General features: G+C 48.1%; 1 pseudogene; it reads right to left on the reverse strand.

Moving 5' to 3' along the window:
• Positions 1-4,173: 4,173 nt before the first annotated feature.
• LOC136574166 (U2 spliceosomal RNA) lies at positions 4,174-4,353 on the reverse strand (annotated as a pseudogene).
• Between the last annotated feature and the right edge of the window lie 4,729 nt (positions 4,354-9,082).

Genomic DNA, 9,082 nt, shown 5'->3' on the forward strand with positions numbered 1-9,082 from the left:
TGGTTCAGTGTGGAAAGTCTTACAGGAAAGGTGAACAAACGCTCACTTAAAAGTAAATCTTTAGACAGCAACAATCTCAACTAAATGCATTCTTGTCGCTGCCTTGGTGTCTGGAAGGATGAGGGATGATGATTATTTCTGTCAGTGGATCACACAGAGTATTTTTAGACAGCAACCTTGAACTTAACGTGTGGTTTTCCTATGGGACCAATCTCTTCCTTGTTTGGAGGGTTTGGCCGTCTGTGGACGGCTAGATGATGTAAGTAACGGGATCCCCAATGATTTGAGAATCTCTTCTCCAGATGATGGATTATTAATTGAGTAGAATTTACCATCTCTATTAATTAACAGCTTTGTGGGGAAGCCCCATTTGTACTTGACATCCGCCTGTCTGAGTAACGAAGTAATTGGAAGAAATGCGCGCCTGGCTTGTATTGTTGTTTGTGAAAGATCTGTAAATATTTGTAAATCCGAGAAGGGAGTTGGAAGACAGTCCATATTTCTTGTTGCGAACATTAAGGCATCTTTAATATGGAAGAAATGGATGCGAGCTATTATGTCTCTGGGTGTTTTTTCAGAGATGAAGCTGGGTCTGGGCAGTCTATGGGCTCTGTCTATGATGAGCTCGTTTCTAGGAGTTTCGGGTAGGATTTTTATAATCAAGCGTTTTAAATATTCCTGAATTTCTTGATTGGGGACGGACTCTGGAATTCCCCGGATTTTTACATTGTTCCTTCTGCTTCTATCCTCAATGTCTGCGAGTTTGGTTTTTAATTGCTGTACTTCCTCCTCTAAGGTATAATGCGCATCAATCAATTCGTTGTGTGATTTGACCACTTCACCCATCTTCAGTTCAGTATGTTCAACCCTGTTGCTGAGGTCTTGTATGGAGGAATTAACTGAGTTAGACAGACTTCTCATTTCAGATTGTAAAGCATCTCTCAGAGCCATAACAATCTCTTTGATGAAGTTTTCAGTGGCTGGTTGATTAGTAGTGTGAAGCTGCTTTATAGGGTCACCAGCAGCAGTCTGCTAGCCCAGGGCCTGCAAGGGTTAACAGTTCACATTGTCTCTCTGCTGTTGTGCACAGTGCCAGGCCACAAGCCTGCTCACCATCAGACACAGCAGGGTGCTGTGAAAACTCCCCCAGCAGCCCCGGCGATTTTGCTCCATGTAACTGCTTGTTTGCAGTTATGGGCGGGGCCTCACTAGCTTGTACTTTCATCACTGGGGCTAGCTTGTGGGATTCTCCCTGGCCACCCACACTGCCTGCTTTCACTGATGCTCCAGCAGAGGCTGGCAGGCTAGTAGATGCCAGTGCTGACTGAACACTTTGATTCTTTGCTGAGGTGTGCTGTGCTGAACTTAGTGCCTGTACATTGTTAGCTGAGGCAAGGGGATGTGGCTTTGGTGATGCTGTACTAGTGGGCGGAGCTTTGCAAGGCTGTTCAATGCTAGCTGTAGGAGGGAGGTGTGGCTTCAATGATGTCATCTTAGTGGGCGGAGCCTCACGAGCCCATGGTCTCTTCACTGGGGCTAGCTTGTGGGATTCTCCCTTGCCACCCACACTGCCTGCCTTCACTGATGCTCTAGCAGAGGCTGGCAGGCCAGGAGATGCCAGTGCTGACTGTGTACTGTGATCCTCTGCTGAGGTGAGATGTACTGAACTTTGTGCCTGTACTTTGTTAGCTGGGATGAGGGGGTGTGTTTTTGATGATGTTGCTTTAGTGGGCGTGGCTACCCCTGCCTGCTGTCCGTGCACCAGCACCATCTTGCTTGCACTTCCCATGCTGTGTACTCCAGCTCCTACTGTGCCAACCAATAAACAGTCCTCTCTCCCTGACAGTGTGGTCTCTGGCTGAGAGCACACTAAACCCCCATCCACCTCCTCTGTAATAGCAGCAGCTGCTGCACTCACCCATGTGGCTGGCTCCATCCTGGAGATCTTGGTGCCTGCACTCCCTGCACACACAGACTCCTCTGCTCCCACAGCTTCCATCAACAGGGCAGCCTCTTCATCTGTCTGCTTGTCCTCCTGTGACTCTGATAGGGAGCACACAGAGCCTCTGTCCTCCTCCTCCTCTGTAATAGCAGCAGTCACTGCACTCGGCCGCATGGCAGGTGCCATCTTGAGTGTATCCTCCAGTGCTGGGAAAAACTCCTCCAGCTTGCGTGGAGGAAGCTTGGGCTGCTTCTTTTTTGGTGGCATTATGTTCCTTACTCCTTCCAGTCACTTATGTGAGAGATTTAGATGTCCAAATGCTGCTGTGCAGTAGCTAATGAGCGTAGTTCATGGAGGAGCTCTCTCTCAAACCTCCATCTTGGTCCCTGGTTAGGCCACGCCCCTTGACAATGTCACTCCTTTGTGATGTCATGAGCCAGGTGTATGGCAGGCTGATGTCACTCCATTGTGATGTCATCAATTTAGAAGCATTAATACCGGGCTTGGCAGCCATTTTAGTCAGTCTCTGCTGCAGCTGGGAGACGGGAGATGGTCTTTATTTCCACCAAGAAGCTGCGGAACTACCGGTAACTGCATCATTTTTATTTTATTCAATATAGGTTTTATTGGTTTCATGGAGGGGGGGAAACTTTTGCCTTATCTCAAAGCAATGTAAAAATAACTTTGACAATGAAACTTAATAAATCAATTTCGAGTTGAACTATATCATGTTTGTCTGTGATATTTTATAAGGTCTACAAACAGGGGAATGAGGGGAGGGTAAGGGGGGGAGTGGTAAGGGAGGGTAGGTATCTATGACACGGGAGAAAGAGAAAATAAAACAAAAAGGGGGGGAAGGGGAGGGGCTCCGGAATTGTTGTTTCTCTTTACGATTGTGGTTTAAACGTGTTACTCACATGTCCCTGTCTGTAACCACTTGGTAAATAGGGGTGAGCTCCGGGCATCTATCCATATCGCCCAGGTGTGATCCAATTTATCATAGCCTGACGGCTCATCTAGAAGCCTCATTCTCTCCATACGCTCTATTTCGTGGATCATTGTTATTTTTAGTGGAGTGCATTTTTTATGCAGCACACAAGGGGGAGACAGCGGCCTACCAAAATCTAGTTGGCTGCTGCTGTGGCTTTCTTTTTTAAAAAAAAAGGTAGGTTCCGTTCTTCCATGGTGAGGAATAGGCAGGGAGGTTCCGTTTTTGCCAGCTGGGGAATGCTTATAGGCAAGGCCTTATCCCTGGTGGTGCATGTAACGTCAGACCACGTTTTAGACATGCAGCAGCAGCAGCATTCAGTCAGTGGCTGACAAACGAGCTCCATGCAAGTTTACATTAAACAGACACATTTCTTTCTTTACTGTATTGACTGCGGTCTGTAATCGAGCGGTTGAACTGTTTCTGTGTCCATGCATTGAATAAAGCAATACATCCTTGTAAAGTAGACGTCCGTTCGTTGGAGTTCTTTGCTCCCCGAGTGTTGCTCCATCTCTAAACGTTGGCCTGGATCTTCATGGACGAATACTGCCCATCCCACGTGGAGCGTGTATCTCAGCCCGCGTGGAGTGCTGCAGTCCAATGAGGTATTCCGTGCTACATAGCAAGCCTTGGGCCTGTGTGATTGGGGGTCCGCTGCTGTCTGTCCACTCTGAAGCGCGCATCCGGGGCCGGACGCTTTTCGACTACCAGCGACTGCAGGTCACACACACAGGCTGGTTGGAATGGCCTAGCATTATCCTGATCCGGAGGTGTAACTTGAAGCTGCGGGGCCCCAGTACAAAGTCTGGAACTGGGCCCCCAAACTATAAAGCTTCATTGATAGCATTGGTTTACAATGTGGGGAAGAGAGACTTTATGGGCCCCCTGCACATACACCCATGACCCGAATACGTGGAGCATACAGACATAGGCTGCCAGGATACGCTGTGCCTGCCCGATGTTTCCAACTTGGCTATTAGCGCAGCGGTAGGTACGAACTATAGAGTGCGGCTGCCATATGAACTGGTGTGTGTGTGTGTGTGTGTGTTGTTTTGCTTCCAGTTGTACCTGTGCTGTGCACACTCTGGCAGACGCAGCTGCTCAGTGGATACAATGTTGCGAGCAGACGGGCTGAGTGTCAATCAAAGTGCTTGGGTGGTGGTAGCAGCAGCCGCCGCCACAGCTGCGCTGCACCTCTTGCTCGTCGGTTTTGTTTTTCTGCTTTTGGAAACTGTTGTAGGAAAGGGGGTGCACCGGTCCTGGAGGTACTGCAATACCAGGTCAATGCGTGGAGTGGACAGAGCAAGCTCTTTTTCCAGCTCCCTGTTCTAAAAATCCATTTAATATATGGTCCCCAGATAGGGGACGTATCAGATATTAAACTAAGAACAGATTTTTTTTTTTTTTTTTTTTGAAAAACCAGAACGGCTTTATTTACACATCATAAAACGGTGCCTCACATCAAATACAACTTAAAAACATGTTAAACTCATGACAAATTAACCAACTGAATCCATTTTTTGACTTTCCACATCCCCTCTGCATCCACCCCCCCTTTGCTTTTGTCCCACAAATAAATAAAATACAATTTCCCCAACACCATTCGCACGCTGTCCCTAACACTCAGATCCTTCCGCTTAAACACATACACATTCCTTACATCCCACAACACTTCCTTCACACACGCCAAGAAGAGCCACAGCAGTCTCTGCTTCACACAATCACTCACACCTAACCCGAACATAAATAACTCATAATTGATGAAAGTGGCTCCCGTTATCTCCCTGCACAATGTGCCGAGTCTCCGCAGTACATTCTGCGCATAGTCACAGTTCCAGAAAACATGCATTACACTCTCACATCCTCCGCACCCCTCTCTTGGACATCTCTCACTCCTCACCAAGCCTCTCCCACGCTGAAACTCTCGTACTGGTAACACACCATGCAGACTCTGCCATACAATCTCACTCTGCCTATTACTCATTCCGTCCATCCGTACCTTCTTCCACACTTTCTCTACATCCGCTCCTCGCACAGAATTAATGTCACACACCACATCCTTACTCTCAATGATCTTCCGCACCATCCGCTTATTCTTCAGCACACTCACCTCGCACTCCCTCAACTCAAACTTCACCACAAAATTGACAACCCATTCATACCACTTTGGACTCTCAAACGCCACTGGCTTACGTAGATCATACTCGCACCACTTCATCCGTACATACAATCTCCCTGCCAAATACCTCATCATACACGCCCCTTTTGTATCTTTCTGAAACAATGTTAACAAGAAAAAGATAATGTTGCAACCAAAGTAAACTTCCAGATTGGGAAAACTCACTCCCCCCTTTCTCCAACTCTTCACCACCACGTCTCTCCTCAACTGCTCCATTCTTGACCTCCAAAAAAAGGTAAAGAGGATTCTATTCAGTCTCCTAAGGGCTCATGTCCACGGGGAAAATAGGATTTAGGATCCGCAGCGGATTTCCTGCATGCGGATCCGCATCCCATAGGGATGCATTGACCACCCACGGGTACATAAATACCCGCGGATCGTCAATAAAAGTGATTTAAAAAAAAATGGAGCATGAAAAAATCTGGACCATGCTCCATTTTCATGCGGGTCTCCCGCGGGGACGGCTCCCGCGGGCTTCTATTGAAGCCTATGGAAGCCGTCCGGATCCGCGGGAGACCTAAAATAGGAATTTAAAGCATTTACTCACCCGCAGCGGACCGCGAAGCTCTTCTCTTCCTCACGGCCGCATCTCCCTTGCTTCGGCTCGGCGGATGTGCCCGGCGCATGCGCGCGGCACGTCGACGACGTGCTGGCGACGTGCCGCCGGCGTCAGGAATTCATCCGCCGGCCGAAAATGAAGATCCGGCCGTGAGGAAGAGCAGAGCTTCGTCGCCAGCGCCGGAAAGGTAAATGCTTTAAATTGCTATTTTCGGCGCTCATGTCCGCGGGGCAGGAGGGACCCGCTGCAGATTCTCCATGGAGAATCTGCAGCGGATCTGATTTTCCCCATGGACATGAGGCCTAAGGGTCATGTAGTCTGGCAAGAAAACCATCGCCACATAAAGAAATATTGGTAGAATCACACTTTTGATCACTAGAGTCTTACCTATGAAGGTAAGGCTCCGCAGCCTCCAAAAATTTAAACAACTTTCTGCTTTCTGTTTTGCTTCTCGCCAACTCTCCTTCCCATCTAGACTACTGTCAAAACTAATTCCTAGAATCTTGATAGCCCCTTCCACTCTATTTAACCCCACATCCGCACTCAACACAGCCTCACCAAACACCTTACATTCACTCTTGTCCCAATTCACACGGAAAGCAGATGCACCACAGAAAATAGACACCAACAGCTTCACCCTCCTCACCGCGCACTCAGACTCACACATCACACACACATCATCCATGTAAGCACTCACCTTCAACTCTCTTCCATTGCTGCCAGGGATATGGATCCCCCGCACTACCTTGTCTCTCTTGATCATACATAACAAAGGTTCCATGGCGCAAATAAACGCCACAGCCGACAGCGGACACCCCTGACGCACTCCAGACTTCACATTCACTCTCCTTCCAACCTTCCCATTCACCAACATGCTACTATAGATATTTGCATACAAACTCCTCACTCTGCACACAAACTCGGCCGGAAATCCCATTCGCAACAACACTCGAAACAAAAACCCATGCGACAACCTGTCATACGCCTTCTCAAAATCCACACTCACCACATACACATTCTTCTTTCGCTTCTTGCAGTCCCACAACACATCTCTCATCAGACACAAACTCTCATGCACACGTCTCCCAGGCACCGCACAATACTGATCCTCACTCACCACACACTCCACCACGTCACGCATACGGTTGGCGATTATCTTAGCATAGATTTTATAGTCACAGTTTAACAATGTGATAGGACGCCAGTTCTTTAAAAGCTTCAGATTACCCTTCTTTGGTATCAACACAACCACACCCTCACGCATACTATCAGCCATCTCCGCATTCATCCACATGTACTTGCACACCTCACTTAAATCCTTGCCCACCACATTCCACAGCATCCGGTAGAACTCCACCGGCAACCCATCCGCACCGGGTGTCTTATTTAAGGCCAAGCTCTGCATTACCTCAAACACCTCATTTGTGGACACCTCCCGCATGATAGATGCCCGCTCCACATCCCCAAGCCTACCCTCTACCTCACTCAGAACCTCGCTCTCCAGACATTCATCCCTCCACCTATCCGCATACAACTCCTCATAGAACCCCGCAATCACCTCATGCACCCCCTCCCCCCTCACCTCACCTCACAATCATCCTCATCCACCACACACTCAAAGGTAGGTTTTTTTGCAAAAGTTTTCTTGAAGAAAAAACGTGTACATTTTTCATCATACTCCATTCTTTCAACTTTGGCTCTATATATGATACTTCTCCCTTTCTGTAGCAGGAACTTGTTTATGTCTCTTTTAATTTGTATGATGTCCTGCTGGACCTCCATGCCACTCTCACGGAGCTTTAACAGTAGACTTAATTGGGCGTTAAGCCTGATATACTCTCTTTTTTTCTCACTCGCCCTTTTATACCCCACAGTCTTAAAAAAGTTTTTTGTTTTCTTTTTAACCCAATCCCACCATAACAAAATATTGGGGAACTCCACCTTTCTCCTGCTCCATTTTTTATACTCACACTCATACTGCGCTCTCACATCCTCGCACTCCAAATGACTCACATTTAACTTCCACACCCCCCTCCCACACACAGCGCTCTCCCTAATAACAAGCTTACATAGCACACCCTCATGGTCAGAAAACAAAACAGGTTTTTGCCTATAACTAATAGCATTAAAGTCATGTGACACAAAACAAAAATCCAGGCGGGAGTGAACCCCACCCCTGTCCGCGTGGTAGGTCGGCATAAATGGTGTAACCTTACATAAAGTTTGCATATCCTGCAGATGGAAATCAGAAAGAATCTCAACTAAAATTTTCCCGGAAACGTCCAGGGAAGACTTGCTGATGTCGCAGTTCATGTCGCCGACTAATATAACAGGCAACCTGCCCTGCATGAAGAACCTCATCTTCTCAAATAAGTTTTTCCTCTCGTTTTTACAGGTAGGTGCATAAACGTTAACTATGCGGAACTTTACATTCCTGTACTGTAAGATGGCTGAGATACATCTCCCCACCTCTATCACCTCGTAGCTCAGCAGCCGGATATCCCCAGAATTTATGAGGATTGCCACACCGTCATTTTTGTTGGATCCACTCCCAGACCATACAGCTCCTCCGTGGGGCCACTCACCGGGGCCAACCTCACCACTGATACCGCACTCCTGCAGGCATATCACCGATGCACCTTCCTGCCTGAGCAGGCTCAATATGGCCGCTCTTCTCGCTTTATTCTGAAATACGCGTACGTTCTGGGAGTGGATCACCAAAGACATAGTATTCTGTACATATAAATACTAAACATTAAGTCAAGGCACATGAGTCCTTGTGTCAAGGCAGTTAGCATGACCTCACATGGTCGCCACCGTCTGGCGCCAACGACTCAAAAAGGTTGCTGGTTTCCATGTCGTCGCTCTCACTGTCCTCATTTCTTCTTTTCTTTGCAGCTTTTTTACTCGCCACCTCAGTAAAGTCCTCGTCACTGTCACTGATTTCAAACCCACCACCCTCCCTGCGACACAAAAACATCTCTGGTGTGGAGAAACTGTCTATGACTCCAGACGGATGGATGGGACTGTCCACCTCCTCTATAATCTCCTCCAGGTCGCGGATGACCTCCGATACCTGGGCGTCCGCCGCCTTTCTCGTATTCACAACAGCAGTAGCAGCTTTCTGGCTTTCCACTTTCCTCTTGATGTTTTGGCCAGTCACACTCTTTGTAGCAGGCGGTATAGAAACAGCAGCTGCAGCAGGCGGCACGGAAACAGAAGCCGCAGTAGGTGGTATAGAAACAGCAGCCGCAGCAGGAAGTACGGAAACAGCAGCCGCAGCAGGCGGCACGGAAACAGCAGCCGCAGCAGGCGGCACGGAGACAGCAGTAGTACTTGTAGTAGGTGGCTTGGGGACAGTAACACGTGCAGCAGATATCACAGAAACCGCATTAGCGTTGGCAGCAGGTGGCT

This window comes from Eleutherodactylus coqui, chromosome 7 (assembly GCF_035609145.1).
Source record: "Eleutherodactylus coqui strain aEleCoq1 chromosome 7, aEleCoq1.hap1, whole genome shotgun sequence".
Classification (NCBI taxonomy): Eukaryota; Metazoa; Chordata; class Amphibia; order Anura; family Eleutherodactylidae; genus Eleutherodactylus; species Eleutherodactylus coqui.